The sequence below is a fragment of the Aythya marila genome, assembly GCF_965140915.1.
Source record: "Aythya marila genome assembly, chromosome: 1".
Lineage (NCBI taxonomy): Eukaryota > Metazoa > Chordata > Aves > Anseriformes > Anatidae > Aythya > Aythya marila.
The window spans coordinates 62,636,422-62,657,832 of record NC_139042.1 but is presented as its reverse complement, the minus strand read 5'-3'; the positions used below and the strand labels follow the sequence as shown (position 1 = coordinate 62,657,832).

Genomic DNA, 21,411 nt, shown 5'->3' with positions numbered 1-21,411 from the left:
CGATCATCTGTCAGAGACAAACCAATGAAGTGGTCGGGAGCCACACCAGGTTGCCAAACCCAGCAAGCAGGGGCCCAGCCCCTCCGAGGTGCCCACACCTTGTGTTTCTCCCCCCGGCGAGAGCAGGTGCAGCAAGAAAAACTGCTCCAGGGCTGCGAAGGTAGAGTGCAGCCCTGGTGCAGCAACGTGCCTGACCTTATTTCCCGCTGGGAATGTTCCTCCCTCGCCAATTCCAGCACGCTTGTCTGATGTTCCCTTTGCTGCTGTCTCGCACAGATAACAAGTTACTGGAGGCAGGGAGCTGCCAAGTGCAGCGTGGCTCATCTGCGGAGGGCTCGGCAGGCGCTGCGGAGCGATACCCAGCACCGAAAATAGAACAGAGCAGATGACCGGCCTTTAAAACAAACACAGGTTCGTTTGTTCATAGCTTAATAACTTACTAATTCATTGCCTGATGTGTTAGTAGCAGCACGCTTTAAGAAACTGGCTTTGACCCTCAAAATATCCCTTTGTAAAGGCACGAGTAGTTCAAACGAAGTTCCTTTTTCAGTATTTTAAGGTCCCTTCCAACCCAAACCATTTTATGATTCTAAGTATTTCAAGAATGCAACCATGATTTTCAAAGGATGAGATCTCTTGCATGCTGGCTGTCAAACTGGCAAGGCTGCAGGTCACAGGAGGTGGTGGTGTGCTTCCCAGCCAGGAGGGACACCAGGCAGTGGCCGGCGATGCAGCAGCTGAAGCAGTGACCACGTGCAAACGGTCAGGAGCTGCTTGATGGGGAAGGAAGATGTGGGAACAGGAAGGACTTCTTTATGGTGCAAGTGCCAAACAGCAACACCCAGGTTCCTTCCTGCCTTGGCAAACACTCTTTGAGACTATCTCAAATACCTGTGTTTCCCTTCAGACTACTTTTGGATCTCTCTCAACTCTTGGCCTCCTCAGGGGACAAAAATTTAAATCTTGCCATTTCTCACCAGCTCTGAGAAGACTTCCTTGCAGCATAACATAAATTTCAGACAGGGTCTTCATTGAATTCAGTCCTAGATCATTGCTCTGAAAGAACCATTGTGGGTGAAGATGTTTTAAAATAATGGCATATAAACTCCAGAGACATTTTTTGGTATCCGTGTTTTAAAAGGCAGGTGGTAGGGTGCAGAAAAGTTGGCTCCTGATTTTCTGAAGGCTGATTGGGAATTGTTAATGCTGCTGTAAATTAGACTGCTAAGCATATCGTACAAAGTCAACACAATATTTATTACATGCCTTCACTCTGCTGATACGAAATGTATGGCAGCCCTCCGTGCCATGCAGCTTTTACCAGACCTTTTTAATTCCCTGCTAGATGTTCAAAAATGTAAACAATTGCTGTAAAAAAACCACCTCCACCTGCCGCACTGAAATAACTCATCTTCTGCCTTCGTACAACAGAGAGAAGCTGTTTCTATTAATAACCCTCTCCCACGCTGGGCTGTGTACGCTCAGAGCAATTTGGGTACACTATTTTCAGAGGAACTTAATGTGCAAAAACGATGCCACTGAAGTCAGCAGCAGACTGCACTGGGCTTGAAAGTGAACCAAAAAGAGCAGCATAAGCTGGGGGAAAGAAACACTGAAGAGGCTCAGCAGAGGAAAATTAAGAAAGTATGCAATTAGAAAGCTCAGAATGCTATCTGTAGGTTTATTTTTGTTTCTTACCTTCATAAACTACTTCACAAGTGATTTGGCTGATGTGGAAATGACCAATTTTTTCTGCAAGCTGCTGACGCCATTTCAGCCACCATAAACAACTTCAGTGGCTTCCTCCAGCTCTTTGCAATGCACTTGGACACTCTTTGCCTTTCTTTACCTTCAAATCTTTAATATCAGAGCTCCAAAGTGTATCCCACAGGTCACTTGCAGCTTCAGGAGTCTTTGCAGAGAGCTCAGAAAGGGAATTTTTGACTCCGTCCTCGACAAAAGCAGCTGTGCCAGGGTCACAGCAAATGCCTGGGTATTGAGCAGACTGGAGCTGCCTCATAATTAGAGCCTGGCATCCACTCAAGCATGAATTAAGTAACGATGATGAATTTTCATCACTGTTGTGATTCTGTGAATGTAGGTCGTATTCCATCAGAACTGTTAAACATACAGCTATTGTGTTCAGACATATTGTAGCAGAGGGCCCCCAGCCTCATGCCCTACTAAATGCTTATCTATGAGCACAATATCCAAAAAATCTTTTTATGTCACCTCGTTTCTGCCAGCTCTCTATTTTCATGAAGGCTGCACAACCAAACACATCTGTTTTGCTTCCTGAACCCATCTTCCTCCCTGTTTGTTCTCTTCAATTCTTCCACTCTTCCACAGTCCTCCAGCAAAGCTGGGAAAATCCCTCTCTTAAAACACAAGTGTGGTTTTTTTTCTTTACTTTGTGTGTTTCATTGAATGCTGGAGGGATAGCTTTTATTTTATATGTTCAATGTGTGAATAAAATCAGTGTCAGAACAGCAAAACTGTAAATAAAGAAAGTTGCAAACTTCCTTTGTTCAACCAGTTGGGTAAGAGCAGGCAAGTCACAGACTTGGCTGGAAGCTGAAAACACAACTCAGCAGAAAAATTACCTGTTGTCCAGAGAGAGAAGTACATGTTATTGTGGTAGAGATGAGATAAAAGGGGTAAGTTTTGCCCTGGCCCACAGAACACGTCTAGCTGAGCTTAGGCTCTTCTCAGAAGCAGGCAGGGACTCTGACAAACCAGCTCCTAGTTTTCCTCTTTCCAGATGAACTCACCAAATGACTGTCTCATCCTTCACTGCAGTAAATATGGAAGTTGAAAATACAGAGTAAAGGGGAATAGGTGTTCATCAATTCAGTTATTGATACACCATGCAGCATCACATGGAGCCTTAGGAAATGCAGACGCGGCCTTTCCAACGCAGCTGCTACAGGAGGCATCGTGCCTGCAGTTAACATGTGCAAGGCAAATACTGAGAAAGGAAACAAAATGAGCCACACAACACACTGGCACGGTTAGTGTACAGCACTGGCCAAAGCTGGATTGGAGGCTGGATGGGAAAAGCAGCTGATAAAGCACAGGCATGTGACACGAGGTAGCCTGGACTCACAGGGTAAACCACACAGGTAAGACAGAACAACAACCAGCAGCCCAGGACAAGACACCACCAAAGCAAAGCGCTGTGCCCAGCCCAGAAGCCAGACGCAGGGCTGTTTACAGAACGGCTGTAATTTACCATCGGATGTTTTTAATAGCAAAGGTTGTAGCCTGAAGAGTTGTTTTTAAAATCAGCTACGTGCACTGCATTCTCGTGATTTTCTCTTTATATCAGTTATCCTATTGTTTCGTATGGAAAGCCACCCTCCCTTCAAGTTCACCTGCTTACAGGCAGGAGTTGAAAGAAAAGGAAGATACATCTCTGGTTCAACAAGAATCGAGAACTACAAAAGCATCAGGACAGCGACTTCCAGCTGCACATTTCCCACCTGCTACACAATGTGCTGAAGGCAGAGAGACTTTTAAGAAGCCTGGTGCTTAGCAAAAGCTCCCAGTAACAATGGGGGATGAATTTTATGACCCTGAAGTCACAGCCTCACAGCATGGCTTTTCTGAACAAGTACCAATTTGCCCCAATTATTGATTTTAAGAAGTCAGACTGCTGCCAGAGAGCACCACACACCTACATCCACAGAACCAGCTGGTATCAGGCTGCACTGTGCTCTATCAGCTTGTCACAACCTGAGCACCACACTCAGTCTACCATTGCATTTTCAAAGCAGCTTCACTGCCTGACACCCCTTCACAACAACTTCTCCAAAGCCTGAACATGCTCAGCCTTGATGTGAAGCTACAAATGTTTGGGGATGGCTATCACAAGGCTTCCCCATTTCAGCTTCTTCTCATGCTGAAAATCCCAGCCAGTTCTGGCTTCAGTGGGACAAAGATAAATGGCTTGAGCTATGCAGCATGGATAGCTGGAGAACTTAAAGTGAGGTCAAAATAGCTCTCATGCTATTGCAGGCTTACCAAGAGACAAGCAAGTAACTGATCTCTGTAAAAGCATCCAGGATCACACTCCTTCTGTCTGAAATGAAAGCATATCTGGCCGATATTTAGTAGGACAAGACAAGAGAAACAAAGAAACAAAATTAAACTGGCTTTGCCAGGCATTATGGAACAGCAGGCTGAAACTCCCAGCCCTGTTTCAGATACCTGAAAATCTTAAGAAGCCGTCAGTCTGATGCAGAAACAACACAACTGCAAGTCTCTTCCGCAGCTCACTCGACGTGTTTCATTCAGGGAAAAGGAGACTGACTCAAACACCTCCTGCTCCTGGGCTTTGCTCTACACGTCAGCTTAGGACAAACACTACCTTGAAAACAATGCAGCCTTGTTACGTATCGCACCTCTTCCCCGTGCTACTGCTCCTTTTCTGCAGAAATTCCTCGTTATTTGATATGCATGAGGTAATCTCTCGGCTTGGCTCTCTCATGTTGGACGCGTGGTAGGCGGCTGTGCCAGGCTGTTGTGCCAAGAAGGTACTCTGAGTCACCAGGATCATAAAAACACATCAAAGTAACAGGTTTTTTTCTTCTCCAGTATCACAGAATACAGAAATCCAGGCAGGGCTTTCCCAGCTCTGCATGCCAGAAGTCTGTATGCTGAACAGGAGACTGACAGTAACACGTCCTGCAAGCCTCTGAAGAGCTACTCCATGTGTGCCAACATTTAATGTTTAATGTTTTAATGTTTAATGCAAAATTGCCCCTGATCTCTGTCTGTTGAAAGTTTTCCTACTTTCACTGTTGAATACAGAAAAATGTCAGGTAGCTTTAGTCATGCATTTCTGAGAATAAAAGCATTTTCTTTGATAAACTGGCTGATAATATTACCACATAACGTGGTGTGAGCACTGTAGTGCTGTTACTAGGACAAGAGGGAATGGCCAGGGGAGGTTCAGGTTGGCAATGAGGAGACATTTCTGCTCAGAAAGAGCAGCCAGGCACTGGGACGGGTTGCCCAGGGAGGTGGTGGAGTCACCGTCCCTGGGGGTGTGCAAGGAGAGGCTGGGCCTGGTGCTTGGGGACATGATTTGGTGGTGACATTGGTGGCAGGGGGATGGTTGGACCAGATGATCTTGGAGGGCTCTTCCAACCCTAATGATTCTGTAGTTCTATGGTTCAGATTTCAGTTTTCCTGCTATAATTCAGTCACTGCACTTTAAATGAGCAAAAGACTAGGGTAAATAACATGAAAAGAGAAGTCATCATTGTTGACAAACAGCCCTCAAGAGTCCACATGGATGTAAAGTCAAGTAAGCATTTTTTAATTTTTGTTGTATGTTAAAAAAGAAAAATATCCTATTGACTATCTCTTTTGGAGATGTAATTTTTAAGCTACACTAATTTGGCTACAAAATAAAACTTACTCAACCTTAACACTGATCAAAACATTTTTCTTCAGATTACCCGAAGGCACCTCTGTTTAATGAAGCAGAAGACTGCTGCCTGCTCTGACCCTTACTCCCACCAGCTCCTCTGCTCTGGCTGTTTCAGGGTAAAATAAAGATTTTGATTTAGGCCAGAATATAGAAACTGAAGCTCCCACCTTTAGTCTTGAAATTGGAAATACCACGATCGGAAGAGCATGCCTGCTCTACACCCTCTGGCCTGGGAAACTGAGGCATCTTTCATGCCAAAACCCAACGTGAGGGGCAGGAGAGGCGAAATGAAGGCCAGCAAGCTCGCACCAGGCAGAGGCACACCTGCTGCCACCAAATGTCACCTGGGTGCAGCAGATGCTGCAGATCTCGGGGCTCTCAGCTGGACCTCAGCAGCCACGCAGAAAGCTGATGAAGCTGCCAAACAGTAATGTGATGCTCCTCACTCAGATCTGTCCGGCTGCCAAATCAACCCAAGTGCTCTGCCACAGTCCTTTCAGCTGCCCATACCTTAGAAACATCCCTTTAGTGTGCCTGAGGGTGCCCCATCGCTCCCTGCACAAGCCAACTCTTCCCAGTGATGTGGGGCACGTTTTCCTTCAGCAAGGTGGTGTGCCAGTCCTCTCCTCCTACATCTCCTCGTAATTTTTCAAGACATTTTGAGCCTGCCTTCAAAACTCAAAAGAAGAGAAAGCCAGGGAAATGAAGCGTAAGATTTTGGCCCCAGCTGTGGGTATGACAGAAAGTCCGGAGCTACTGGCAGCTGACTGAAGCTGACATGTCTAAGCCATGCTACCTGCACTTAAAACACTAGCACTGCACACATATTTCCTAAGGAAAATATATATTTATCTTCCGTGATGTGCAGATGTTTCTTCTTTTTGCAGAGCACTCCAGTGTTGTTGAAGGAGAGGAAACAGATGGGAGCTGTGACAATGGCACCTCTCCAAGGTGGAAAGAAACCGTTCATGGGGTGACCAGAGGCCTAAGGCTGGTTCTCCAAAGCACGGGCTCACTGGAGGGGAAGGTCTGCCCTTAAACAGAGATATGTGGGATAGAGTCTAACTTAACACAGGAGGAAGAAAAGCAAGACCTATGGCCAAAATTGGCTTTGGAGGATAAGGTGAAGGTGAGGAAACTGAGAAATAATCAGGAAAAGTTGACTGAAAGCTGTCCAGATTTATAAAATGTTGCCAAGAAAGGCACTGTGGGATCCTGTGAGAGGCCCACACGGCCATGAAGGGGCAAGGAGCATTACCAGGGGGCTGGGAATGTGACTGAATCAGAGTTTGGGCAGAGCTGGAGCAGGAGGACTCCTGCTGAGAGACAGATGAACATGCAGGACTTGCTAGGGGGCAAGGAGCCAGAGGCAGAGGCTGGTGTGGTGAAAAGGCACAAACAGCAAAAGATTATGGGCTGCAACCCAGACTTACCACACCTAACTTACATACCTAACCCAGGGTTAGGAGCTGAGCTGCTCCAGGCCTCCCCCAGCTGAGGGACACACGTGGGCACCTCAGAAGCTGGAGGGACTTGCCTCCTGAACTGCCCCCTTCTTGCCTTTCACCATGCCCGGCCTTTAGGGGATCTCCTCTTCTGCCTGACCTGCCTCAGATGTCTAAAACCACCTGGGGTGAATTGGAGCCTGCCTCCCCAGGGCAGTGCTCAGAGAAACAAGTGGAGGAAGAGGAATAGGTTTCGTCCTGCAGCCCTAAAAAAGAGAAAATCCATTGGTGCCTGAAGGTGAATAGTCGAGCTATGGGGGATGAGGGGAACCTTTGCATTTCAATTGCCCGTGAGCTAGTGAAAAATGGGCTTGGATAAAACCTGCACATGATCATGGGCTGTGAAGGAAATCTCTCTGCTTACAAAGGGTTTCTGAGTCAACAGAAGGACAGCTGTGAAGCCAGAGAGCAGACAATTAACCCAAGGACAGCGTGTAGTGCAAGAAAAGGAGATAGCGCCAGAGAAACAGGCTGAGGAACCTGAAAGAAACAACAACAAAGCAAAGCAAAACCAAACAAAGAAATAAAGAGACAGGAAAACTGAAACCAAGCTAACTATAAATAAATCCACTGGCTGTAGAAAGGAGATGAGAGGTGCCTTTGGCTAGGGAATACCCACACAGGGATTAGAGAGGGAGAGAGAAAAGTGGGAGGATAAGAACCAGCTAAACCACACAAACACGAAACTGGCAGTAAAAATAACAGCTGCTTTTTTGGAAAAACACACAAGCTTAGCAAGCTGAAGAGCAGCCCACAGTCAGAGCCTGCTGGCAAGTGTGAAAATAGCACTCGGTAGCTGGTGGCTCACATGAAGGTCACGGCGCTCCTACATTTGCACAGGGCGGCGATGGGCGCTGCCAGCAGCAAGCCAGGGACCCCGGCCATGCTGGCGGCTCACTGCACTTCAGCTCTGGAATAAGGGCTCCTGTATCACTGCCCAGGGCTATCACACCTTGTAAGCATTTATCTTACCCCAGGAAAGCAACAGCGACGATGTTAAGGGAGTGAAAAAATACTGCACGAGTTATTAAAAAAGACAGTGCAAAAGACAGTGTGCCCCAGCAAATAGACAGGCTTTCTTTTAACTTACCTGCTCAGAAAATCAAAACAGGCAATAAATAAAAAAAAAAACAAAAAAACACATCCAAGCATTTAATAAGGAAATGTTTGGAACACAGGACGATTATTAGGGGAAAAGTGCATAGAAAGAGAAGGAAAAAGAAAATAGTCTGCATGGTAACTGTTACTTGTAATTTAATGCTTGTTCTTGCCAAATCAAGTTTTGCTTTTCCTCCCAAAAAATGTTCCTAAGAAGATAAAACACCTGCTTCTCCTGCCCAGGAACACTGATGCAGCTAATCTGTCCAGTCCACATTTGTCATTTAATCTCTCTCTTCACTGGACTACAGCATCAGCCATTTTGCTAACGATCTCTTTGTAACACATGGAAATTGCTGAAAAAGCCAAAAAAGTCTCAGCAAACAATGGCTCAGGGAAATGAGGAGAAAAACTCCAAGTTTTGATACTGCAGAGAATGATACCTTGAATGCTTTCTATCAGCAAGCCATCGGCTTGCTTCAGATGACAAGAAGATGCAAGATTTCTGACATCTGTCAGCAGATTACGAATAAAGGGCAAAAGAGGCAGTTTCAAAGGATGCCAAAACCACATCTCTTCTCTTTCCAGGTAACTTTTTATTCTGAAACGTTTACATTTCTGCATGAGCAATAGCCAGGAAAACACTCCCAGATCTAATCACAGATCACCTTATCGCACACTGCTGCTCAGCTCTGGTTTTGAACACATAAACCTTCACATTTTCAAGAAAATCACTCAGAAATCACCATCCTCTTTTCACAGAGCTAAAAAGACTTTCTAGCAGCTCTGCTGCAATTTTGAACCCACTCAGATGTAAACCTAAATTTACGGTGATTAATCTATTCAACTCTTCGTTCTCGTGAAAAAATCTAGATCCACCTAAAAGCCTGGCTGTGGTGCCTTACAGTTAGCTGGGCTTTTCATTGCTCCATGTTTCACTAGACAAATCTGTAATTCCCCCCACTTCTTAGCTCCAGCTGAGTCAGAGAAAAAAGGAATTGAGACCCATTTAGAGTATTTGACTGGGCTAGCAGCTACCCGAAACTATTCCAGAGGACCTTTTAAAGCTAGCCTCATGAATATCTAAGCGCTAGAAATGCTAATTAGTGTCAAAATAAACAAAAGTTTAACCCCGCGACAAAACATTTTCCTTCCTATTAATGAGAACATGCACCCAGAATGCTAGTCAGATTACCAGGATTTTCCGCAAATCCTATAAAATCGCTAACAGCATCAAGGCAAGACATTATTTAAGACCAGCAGCTCCTCCTACCAGTGCACCGGGAAACCGCATTTAATCTTTGCATCAGTTCTTCCAGGGCCATTTCTTCAGTTCGCAGCCAGCATCTCATTCTCTGACGGAACAAAAAGAAGCCACAGCAAACATGTTCCCCCTGGTTCAAGAAGGAAGGAGAAAGGGAAGAAAAAAAAAAAAAAAAAAAGGGCAAGGCAGCACTACAGCAGCGCTCCGCAGCCCTGCATTTCAATGACTCCCCACAGCTCCCCGTCAGCGCACAGGAGGCAGCAGGCTGCACCCTGGGTGAGGTGGGTGCTTCCAGCAGGACCGCTTCAAACTTCTCTCCCCTCCTCTTTGTAGGGTTTTGCCCGCAGCGAGCCCTCAGACTGAGGGATTAATGCGAGGCATCGCTGAGAGGCTGGCTCGCTCGGTGCTGCCAGCCCGCTGCAAGCGCTGGGAAGGTCTGCGCTGCATCAGCTGCTCGGTTAGGAAACTGCAAGTGGTGACGGCTTGCACGAAGCCCTGTCCTCATCCCTACGTGAGCAGCAGCCTCCTTGGTACCTTCTTGTCGGCTTGCTGCAGGCAAGCTGCTGTGGAGGAAAAGCGCTCCCGGCTGCCAACGTCAAGGCTGTTCCGCCTGCACAGCGCCTTCACGCTCCGCTTGGAGGGCTCGTTTTGGGGGGCCGAGGACTCTGAGTTTCCTTTGAACGCTGAATTAATCGCAACCATCTTCTGGACTGTTCAGGCGAGCTTCACTGCTTAAATGCTGAGCCACAGTGGTCTCTGTAACTGCGTTTCCAAAAAGGTGCTGCTTTTTTGTGCCACCTGATGAGGCACTTAAACCCCTTGGGTTTTCATTTCTGGATCTGTAAAGCCCGCAAGGCATATGGGGCAAACATGAGAGAACTACACAGGTCAGCTGAGAAAAGCAAGCCCGTGAGCCTATACATTTTCACTGGCTCTATGGGGTGTATTTTAGGGATAAAGAGAGCTTTTAGGGATATTGAAAATCCCAAAGTCTGAGACCCTATAGTGCTCCTTGTGACTGATTTTCAGGGCTTTTATACAGGCTCTTGTGCACGTTTCAAACAGGGAGGCTTTTAACGCTTCCCTTGGTCAAGATTATCTCAATGCGTACTAAATCTCATTATCGTCGTGATTTTGTTGATGTTCAGCTTAGTTTTCCCACCATTGTAATCAACCCACTGGATTTAGCTACGTCCTCTTGCATTTTAGCCATCAAATAACAAATATTATCTATGGCTAAAAGAAGAAAGGCTGTTTTCCTGCACAATTAAAAGCACTGTGTTGTGCTGTTGGTGACAAAAGCTCTTTCCTACAAATTATATACAGCAGGCAAAAAGCAGCAGGCCCTTCTGGGAAAACGTGTGGATGGCTATGAAGACTTGTTCGTAACTCTCAACAATAACACTAAGGAGGGGATGCACTTAAAGTGGTTTTTGGAAAGGACACCTCAACCTATCCAGGCTTCCTCTGTCCGTAGAAATTACTTATATCATATTTAGATATTCATTTATAGTAAGTCCCACAACATTGCCACTCCAAGTGTGATTAAAGTATATTAATAGAAATGACAATAAAGCTTCAATCAAGCTTTTGCACAACAAAGTCCTAAATAAATACACCATCTATAAGGACACAATAGCCAAAAAATGGTGTGTGTATCTGACTGCTACCTAAAAGAGCATTTCTACAAAGGAAAAAAAAAGAAAGTGATGAACAGCAAGACCATGATTATCAGGTCGTGGTCAACTAAGAGCAAAGGCACTAGAGAAAGGGCACAAATCCACGGCTGTGTGCGGAGATCTGAGGTTTGTTTGGAAACAAAGGCTGTGGGATGGAGCGCCACGTCCAAAGCAACCACCCTCTGCTGTGAGGAGGCAGCTTCAGTAACCTTGCTCTGCCTTGTTAACGTGTAATCACGTAACGAGTTTTGCCTGATAAACAACAGATAGCTGCAGTAACATACCCAGAGATTTCTCTGTTAACTCCGCTTTGATCTCCACGGTGTTATTTGTCGATGAATTTCAACATCTGGTGACGTGCCACGTGAAAAACTGCTTTGCTTTAAACTACCTTCCTGAAATTTTTCTGGGTGCCCCAGTTTGCCTTTTGTGTGAAGCAGTGGAAAAAAAAAAAAAAAAAAAAAGGGAAAAAAAAAAAAAGCAGGAAATAAACACCAGCTATTCACTTTCCCGAGCCATTCATGACTATACAGGCTTCCACTGTAGGTGATATTATGTGCCCTCCAACCGCCTTATTTCCAGTCAGAAAATTTCCTGCACTAATTAGCTCCTGTTCGTACAAAAGCAACTCCATACCTCTGGCCGCCTTTGCCACGCTTCTCCATACCCCGAATCTACAGCAACAGAGGGAACAAAGCGGGACACGGTACTCGAGAGGCCGTCACAGCATGGCTTACACACTGACAGAAAGATTTTGTTGTTCTCCGCTCCCCTCTCAGTGCCTCGCAGCGTGCTGTTTGCCTTTCTGCCCGGCACCGAGTGCCCGCTGAGCTGCTGCTGTTTGCAGGGAACTGCCCACAAAGAGCCAGGATATCTCGCTGAGGGTGACAGCTAACCCAGGGAATATCGTTCTCCAGTCCCGTGTGCACGATTTGTACAATTCATTTCACCTACTGGTCGCGTAGCATCACCAATTGAATTTGCATTCGCCAACTGCATTGACTTCTATTTTGAAGAACTTACGTCTGCAAATTTCGCCTTGCTATGCTTTGTTTCCATTCCCAGCTCACTCCGGAATATGTTGAATAGCTGAAGCTCCCACAGAAATAAATCCCTGCTTTGCTCCACCTGTAATTCCTCTCCACCCACAGCAAACCCAACACCTGAAGCAACCCCGTTTCTTGCTTTTGAATCAATGACTGACGGATCCACAAGAGGGCTTCTATTTTAACCCAGTGGAGCTTGGTTTCTCTAAGAGCCCGATAGGAGCTGCAGTGAAAGAAACCCCATTTATAGAGCACAACCTACAAGAAATTCAAACGTATCCGCTTCTCCTTACCACTTTGCATGGGCCCTACCCCACCACTTGCTGCAAAGAGCACACGGAGGGTTACGTGAACCCAGCTAACCCCTCCGACACACATCCCAAGCTGCTTTCCAGCCGTATCATGCACTCAGCATCAGGCCAGCAAAGCAGCTGCACCCCATCCTGCACCCAACACCGTGTGCCATGAAAAATGGAGGTGGAAGCACTGAAGCTACGGGCACCCACATCGCTGCAGTCGTGAGCCACTTACCTACGCCAGACTCTGGCAGAGCAGGACGAGCCCCACTGAACGTGGCTGGCATAGCCCAGATCCTCGCAGGTCCTGCAAAGCACTTCCACCTAAAGCCGAGGCACAAGAGCAATACCGATCCCTCGCCTTAAATAAAAGGAGGGGGAAAAGAGGAAACGGGACGGTCGATATGAGGGGATCCAAATAGAAAATGCATTTTTAACATTTCAGCCTCTTTCTGGCACCACTTCTTCCTTCATGAAGCACAGGGATTTTTCCCTTTTATTTTTCTGAATGACTGAGTTCTCTTGGTAATCAGCCCAGTTAGGCTTTATTATGTAAAGCATCTGGGATTTGAAACTGGGATTCATAAGCAGAGATGGCAGCATTCAGTTTTTGGCAACACCTCGCTCTTCCACAAGGACAAAATTGTTCCTAGATTCGCAATCTGAAGGAATACAGAGAACTTTGCTTCGTACAAGTCATTGCCCTGCAAATACATGCAGGAAGGAAAAAAAAAAAAAAAGTGAAAGTTTTCTCTTAAAAACTTGACACTCCTGCATTCACATAAAGCTAGAGCGTGGGCCAGGTTCATGCAGGAATGTGGAATAAAGAAGCCTTCAGACGTGCGGGAACATTTAATAGAGGTACTCTGCCAAAATGATGCCCTGTTTACTAATGCACGAATTTACTGAATCCCTATCATTCCCAGTGTCAGATCATCCTTTATTTTATTTTCCTTAGAGACAGTAGGTGTCATACAGAGAACAGAATCACAGAATCACTAGGGTTGGAAAAGCCCTCCAAGATCGTTTGTTTCAACTACCCCCCTACCACCAGTGTCACCCACTAAGCCATGTCCCCAAGCACCAGGCCCAACCTCTCCTTGAACACCCCCAGGGACGGTGACTCCACCACCTCCCTGGGCCACCCGTCCTGCTCCCCATTCAGATGCCCCTTCCCCATTCAGCCCAACCTTCCTCCCAGTATTTTCAGCCCCTAAATGCTTTTCTTTCTCCCTTATCTGTCACAATCTAGCCTCTCCTTAAAAAACATCAAGATTAGTTCATGAGACTTAGCTTACATGGTAATTCTGCCATAATTCATTTCTTGCATATCCTGTATTTCACTTTTATATGTGGAGCAGCATTCCCCACACTCCTGTAAAGTTTTATAGTTTGCTCTTCAGCATGAATGAACTTAAACCTACTGATAAGATCAAAGGCTTCAATACTTCCTAGCTTCAATACTTCCTAGTGTAGCAGGGCTATGTCCTGTCTTTCTTTTTTTTTTTTTCTCTCTCTCTCTCTTTTTTTTTTTTTTTTTTTTCTTTTTCTTTTTCTTTTCCTAGCCTCCCTTGCTTTTGGGGATCAAATGAATGAAATGTCATTTGTACATCTCTTTCTCTGGTATGCCAAGTTTCCCAGTAACCACTCCATTCAGTTATTTTCTTCATCCTCCTCTTTTTCCACATCAGATTAAGTTATCAGCGTAGATATAATGGGCTTGGAAGAGTTTATTTGGTGTAACACCCCCCATCTACCCATGCTTAGCACAGAGCTGGAGCAGCTCTCTATCTCCTCCAACCTGAGGAACTAAACTACCCTGACATACCAGCAGCTGCACTCCTCTAAAAGCAGGCACGGCAAGGAACCACATTGCCTTTTAGTTAGGGCAATGCCAAGAAAGACCCTACCTTTTTATTTTTGTTGACGTGTATTTATAGATGAGGGATGTGTTTTCTGAGGAGGAAGACCAAAGGTAGGAAGCACATAGGTGAATGGGGAAAGAACTCACTGTATAATGAATGTGGAAGGAAATGAAATATTGTTAGGTTGTTTTCTTTCTCAGGACAATTCCACGGGTATGTAAGGTTAAAGGAAAGGCCACACAAGGGAAATTGTATTCTAACCCCTAAAAAAAAAAACAATACAATGAAACTATGGTACTTCAAACATAGAAAAAAAAAAAAGTGGAAATAAACGAGTTCTGGTTTAAAAAAGCAAGCAAATATTGAAAGGTACTGAGAGAATTAAATAAGTAATAGAATTAGGATGCAGAGATGCCACGGTCACATTTTACCTCAGAGTTTGCATTTTCGTATTTGCATGCAGAAATGAAATCAATCCAGAAGACTCTTCTGCCACGCTGGAGAAAATACGGGGCGAGGAGTCATAAAATTAATTTCTACTGAAGAAAATCCCTCCAATATTTTTTTAAAGCTCAAGGATTTTGAGGACTCGTATAAAGCATTAGACTTAAATCTTCAAATCCTTTTTTTTTTTTTTTTTTTTTTGTGTGTGTGTGTGTGTGTGTGTGTGTGTGTGTTCAGATTCGGAGTATTAGGAAAAGTTCAAATCTTACTACGTGCCCCAGTTTGTAAAACCACTCTTTCAAAAGAGCTGGCCGCGCACACACCAGTTCATTAGCTCTGCCATTCAAGAGGCAGGGCTGATTTAAAACATTCCCAGCAAATGACGGTAACGAGATGTGATACAGAGCTGTCACTTATAATTGCTAATTTCACATACAGTCAGTAATCTAAAAGGTATTCAGAAGAAAAAAAAAAAAGCAGGATATTTCCAGGACCATTCAATTTGATTGCACAGAATAAAAGTGAAGAGCTTCCCCCCGAGGAACAGGCTGACAAGTTGTGTCACAGAGGAAGGACGGAGAAGAAAGATGTCAGCTTTAATTCTGAACTTCCTTTATTAATGGGTCCTATCTTAAACTTTTACTGCCTTTACTCCACTTCCACAGCTTTAAAAACGTAGCGTTCACTGGAGCTTTCTAGTCACAGAAAGCCTTTCCCTTTTCAGAAGAGCAAAGCACCTAGGACACGGGACAATCCAGCTGGTGTGGTCTGGCTGATCTCAGCCATCAGTCCTACCCCAAGGCAGCCTCTCCTGGACTGCACCCCAAGCACCGCTAAAGGTCTTGGCTTCGTCCTGATGCAGAATAGAAAAATTTAAGGAGTCTCAAAAAACATTCAGGAACAAGACAATAATTTCTAACAACCCCAAATGTTGCAGCTGTAGAGGCCAAGCCCTGCACAAGACTCACTGATCATTTACCCTCACCCCACTTCCTTCAATGGTTCCTTTGTGGCTTTTACAACAGAGCTTAAACTTCTCTGTGTTCATCTCCTTAACAAGCTAATGCCACGGTCGATTTTATAGAATGTAGTCTTTAGTAAATAAAATAGCATTACAAGAGGGGTTCAGGCTGGACATTTGGTCAAACCATTTGGACATATGGGTCAAACCCTGTAACAGGCTTCCTGGAGACGTGGTTGATGCCCGATGCCTGTCAGTGTTCAGCAGGCATTTGGGCAGTGCCCTCAATAACATGCCGTAACAGAATCACAGAATCACAGAATTTTCTAGGTTGGAAGAGACCTCAAGGTCATCGAGTCCAACCTCTGACCTAACGCTAACAGTCCCCACTAAACCATTTCCCTAAGCTCTACATCTAAACGTCTTTTAAAGACTTCCAGGGATGGTGACTCCACCACTTCCCCGGGCAGCCTGTTCCAGTGCCTCACAACCCTTTCAGTGAAGAAGTTCTTCCTAACATCTAACCTAAAACTCCCCTGGCTCAACTTAAGCCCATTCCCCCTCATCCTGTCACCAGGCACGTGGGAGAACAGACCAACCCCCACCTCGCTACAGCCTCCCTTGAGGTACCCATAGAGAGCAATAAGGTCGCCCCTGAGCCTCCTCTTCTCCAGGCTGAACAAGCCCAGCTCCCTCAGCCGCTCCTCGTAGGACTTGTTCTCCAGGCCCCTCACCAGCTTCGTCGCCCTTCTCTGCACCCGCTCAAGCACCTCGATGTCCTTCTTGTAGCGAGGGGCCCAAAACTGAACACAGTACTCGAGGTGCGGCCTCACCAGAGCCGAGTACAGGGGGACGATCACCTCCCTAGCCCTGCTGGCCACACTGTTTCTGATACAAGCCAGGATGCCGTTGGCCTTCTTGGCCGCCTGAGCACACTGCTGGCTCATATTCAGCCGACTATCCACCATCACTCCCAGGTCCTTCTCTGCCAGGCAGCTCTCCAACCATTCCTCTCCCAGCCTGTAGCTCTGCTTGGGGTTATTGCGCCCCAGGTGCAGGACCCGGCACTTGGCCTTGTTGAACTTCATGCAGTTGACCTCAGCCCATCGGTGCAGCCTATCCAGATCCTCCTGCAGAGCTATCCTACCCTCAAGCAGATCGACACACGCACCTAACTTGGTGTCATCTGCGAACTTACTGAGGGTGCACTCGATGCCCTCATCCAGATCATCGATGAAGATATTAAAGAGGACCGGTAACTTTTGGTTAGAAGATGGATGACGAGGATGATCAGTTGGACTCAACCTTTGTAGGTCCCTTCCAGCTGGCCTGTTCCATTCTGTTCTTAGTCTGGTCATTGGTGTTGGCAGACGCTTAATGCAGGAAAGAAAGCCCAGGCCAGATCTCCTCAGAAGTGGTAGGAGATTCCAGGTAGGCGAAAAAATGCCTCTAAGGAAAGGCTTTTGCAGACAATTACAACTTTTTAATATCTTGACATGCAAAAAAATCACTATTTCCAGTTCACAATGATTTGTCTTCATACTTGGCATATGAAAGAGTGAACATTTTCAGATCCCATTGTTTTTTATTTTTTTTCCATTTGATAGGCATCACAGAAGATGCTACTTCCCAAACTGGGCAAAATAAAGTGACTTTTTGTGGGAGGTGGTCTCCACTATACGTTGTGAGACGGGCAGACTTCTCTTCAATTTATTTCTCTGCTTTCACTACAGTAAAGCTGTCAGAAAGGAAAATGCCTAAGCTTCTTTACATTGTAAGCCACATCCACACAGCCCTGTCATGTTTTCTGCTTGAAACAAAGATCAAACCTGTGCTCTGATGGGCTCCTGACAGTACTGCTGTTAGTTTTCCTTAAAGACTGGTTCTGAATAGTTACTGCTTTTGAAAGAGGAATGTTTCAGAGCCAGAGTATGAAATCTTCTCTCAGGTAAGCACACATGTAAATGTCTTTATTATTTCGATTACATGCTGCTATTGCTTTTTACCCCCACACACCTTAAAGCTATTTCCAATCAATAACAAACATTGCTTTTTTCAGTGACAAGCTTAATGCAATGTTCCTTTATTTTCATTTACTTTGTCTTTAAAATGCAGTAAAAAATGTGCTTTGACAAACTATTTACTACACATAAGAGCTTGCATGGGCTCCAGTTTCAATCATTTTTAAGCTTTATAATGTCTGGATAACTGGAAAAAAAATATCTTTTGAGTTGAGTTGATCACAACTGCAATCAAGAGCTACCTACATAAATCCACAAAGATTAAGACAGAGAGATTGGCTCTCAGAGGGACTCATATCCAGAGCACCATACACAATTTCTTGCTCCAGCTTGGCTCCTCCAGCTCATCAGGCATGTCTGCTTCTATGCTGTCAAGTCAGCTGCACAGTTGCTGGTAATTAATAACCTCTGTGATGCACCAACTGGTACATGACAATATTTTAAACACTGGTATTCTTAATAGCAGTTTAATCACGCTGTTCTTAGTTGTCTATTAAGTCATGTCATGTTTTAAGAGACTAAAATATTGAAATGAGATTTCCTCAAAATTTCGTGTTCTGTGTTCACAGCATTTCTCAAGTTCTACAAGTTTTCTTTTAGCAAAGTTCTGCTGTCAGAGCTCTTTATCAGACCGGTTTCAACACGCTGACAATGACTTGATCCTTCAGCTTTCAAGCTCACCAACGTAGAGCCTCAGCAGAGCATCTGTGCAGTCACGTCATGTACTTCTAATGCAGTTTACCCACCTGTGTTTGCTCATCAGATATAGCTACTACATGACGATTTAACCGTAATATTTGACAGTTTCCTCAAACGCTCCTAGCTGAATGCACACTGAGACAGACTCCCAGAACTTGGATATCTCAATTCAAAGGGCTTGCCTGTATTGCTGGGTTTGATCCAATTCCAGTCAGGTGTTATTTACAATATAAAAAATTTACAACTTAATGAAAAATTCAGAAGTCCACAAAAATTTCCAAGAAAGTAAAGGAAAAATACACAAAGGTGTCAGGCAAAAAAGAAAGCACCTCGCATTATTTCATTGTACACAGTCATATATTTGTCATTAGTGTTGTAGTATGATTATTGTCAGGGTGTTAGGCCTAGAAGAGATTTCAAGGAAATAAAGAATTATTGTGCTGTATTTCCCTTTACAAGACAGCAAATATATGATGGATCAGCCTCTGGTCATGTTCCTGTACACTTTGTGGCAATGCCTGGATCTCTGAATGGGAACATTTTGATCCTCTTCACCATTCCCACCCGTGTATGCAAGAGGAAGAGCATTTTCAGAGATGCGTATCGCCAATAAATCAGTAGAGGCAGGAATTATGAAACGTAATTTAAAAGCTGTGATTGCAACAGGCAGTGTGTAGAGGAGGCCTGAGGATGCCAGATAGCATGCACTGGAAGGCAACGCTTGAAACTTGAGCTATACCACAACAACACACCCCAAAGGAAAAAAAAAAAAGTCTCTAGTCTCCCTAGAGGCTGATCTGCATTAGCATTGCTCTAAAAGCCATTTACTTCCTCCACGACCTTGATAGACCCTTTAAAGAGACTGAGCAAGGCATTAATGAAATAGTCACCTTGGCATCCGTGGTTATTAGCACAGCTGGACCTGCCATTACCAGGAGCACCTGCTAAAACGGTAAAAATTGACAAGTAGCTTTGGTTGGAAGGCTCTGCTGGGTAAAAAGAAAAGAAATGCATAAAAATAAGTAACCTATCAAATAACGCTTGCAGTGACGTTATCAAATACATTAGACAGATATCTAACTACCCAAAATCTCTCCATAACACAATGTTACCAGTAAAAAACTGTTATCTCGTTTCATCTTTCTAAATATCCGATTTTTCCTTGCTGCCACACGCGTGTGCGAGCGGGACATCTGGCAGAGTCAGCAGCAGCGGCGTGGTAAGAGAGCGCAGACAAAGAGCTCTCAAAAAGTGGCAGTAGTTCTGATAATGCTTCAACTTGTATTTTCCTGCTTTCGTGGGATTAGGCAGCGTTTGTTCACGGAACTGCACTGTTTGCTTTACAACGGAGTCAATATTTTTACATTAGTTTCTGAGGTTTTTAATTGTGTGGCGACAATAAGGAGGGGAAGGACAGTGTGCAGAAAAGAGATCACGGGTAACAGGTGACATAATTCCACTCTCCTTCTGTCCCTGTCCTTCCTCTCCTCCTGCCATTTGTGAAATAGGGCATTTAAAACTAAAGACTAGTTTCTTATGGAAAAGTCAGTGTATCTGCCTGCTCTCCCCACGTCCCCAGCCCTCCAATAAGCTAAATTTGTATCCAGAGCACGCTGTACTCTGTATTCTACTGCAATATTAGTAGCCTAGAGCACCCAAAGCAAATAGCAATAAAAGAAAACAGTAATAAAAGAAAATCCATGGAAACTTTCTTTCCAGTCCCTTATAGAGAGAGATTTGTTTAAATAGATCCACCTCAGCCAAGACAGGCAACGTTATCTGTGGGGGGCAGAAACAAAGACTGATAAATACTCGTGAGTAAAATCCTAAATGCAAAGGACCTAACAACTAGGCTTACATATAGTTTCACATGGACAGCTACCCCATTTTAGAGAGAAAAAGGAGTTCATGAAACAATTTAAAGACAATTTGAGAAAGCAATCCCACTACGGAATCACTGCCAGATGTGTCTAATATTTGCCAAGCTACAGCCAACATTTTGTCAACATGGGTTAAAATTGCTTTTCTGTACAGCACAGCCTTCTCAGTGCTATATGATATTTTCCCAGTATATGCAGGAAACCATTTTACTACCAGAAAGACAGTCACAAATGGGACTTCTACCTCACGTGCTTGCGACCCAGTTACTCACATGAACTATGGCAAAGATACCTGTCAAAAACAATTTAATCCTCATTTAGTACTCGCTTAACGTAACGTCTCTTTCATAAAGCCAATAATGAGTCTTAAATTAAATAAAAGTCTTAAATTCTTCCTGATATAACCGCACAAACCACACTGTTGCACAGATTTGGTTTTGGCTTGAATTGTTGAAGCTAATCATAAACACCACTAAAACATCCCAACACAATATATGAAATCATACCCCTGCCACAGCCAGAACAAAAATACTCTTCTGTGACAACACATATATGTATCCCACATTGAATGTATTAAATAAACTACAAATAAAGCCAATGTCCTGCCAAAATCCTATTAGGAGGCAAATGTACTAGCAATTACTTTCAGCAGCTCTCTGATCTCCAAAAACCAGCTAAGATTGCAATATGCAAAAAATAGCATTGAGCTCAAAATACAAGGCTTTAATAATAAGTGTGCAGGAAAGTAGATGCTGTAAAATATATACATATAAACACTGCCCATGTTTACTTTTGCAAATACCAACCTTTGTTGTTCTGTCCGAAATCCAAAGCATGCAGCACATCTCCTTTGATCACGTGTTTTATGCGAGGACGGCACAAATGCCGCAGCTTTTGAGCAACAAACGTGGTGAAAAGGTCCAAGCGTGCACGTCAAACTCTTCCCAAACGCACTAAAATTGACAGATTTAGTGCAGTGCATTTAGCTTTTGCAGCGAGTCTGTTTCCAAGGAAACCAGTAGCTGCAGATGCTTTCCCATGTCGTTGCAAAAGAAAATTCAGCAGCGAGATTAGTTGCTTACTCAGTATTTTGTTCACACATTCATTCTAATCAATAACAAACTACTCCCCAAAACTCTGGCAGAAGGCCAGACCGAATGTTTAAAATAAATAAATAAATAAATAAATAAATAAATAAATAAAAGCTTTCCCTACA

General features: G+C 44.4%; 1 protein-coding gene across 6 annotated transcripts in view; it reads right to left on the bottom strand.

Moving 5' to 3' along the window:
- The window catches only part of MCF2L (MCF.2 cell line derived transforming sequence like), a 155,027-nt gene that overhangs the window by 116,865 nt on the left and 16,751 nt on the right, over positions 1-21,411 (bottom strand). The window contains exon 1 of one of the 6 annotated variants that reach the window (XM_082763794.1): positions 196-255. The exons of the other annotated variants lie outside the window; for them this stretch is intronic. The gene's annotated coding sequence lies outside the window, so the exon portion shown is untranslated. Of the gene's footprint in view, positions 1-195; positions 256-21,411 lie in introns of those variants that run through there. 6 annotated transcript variants of the gene reach the window in all.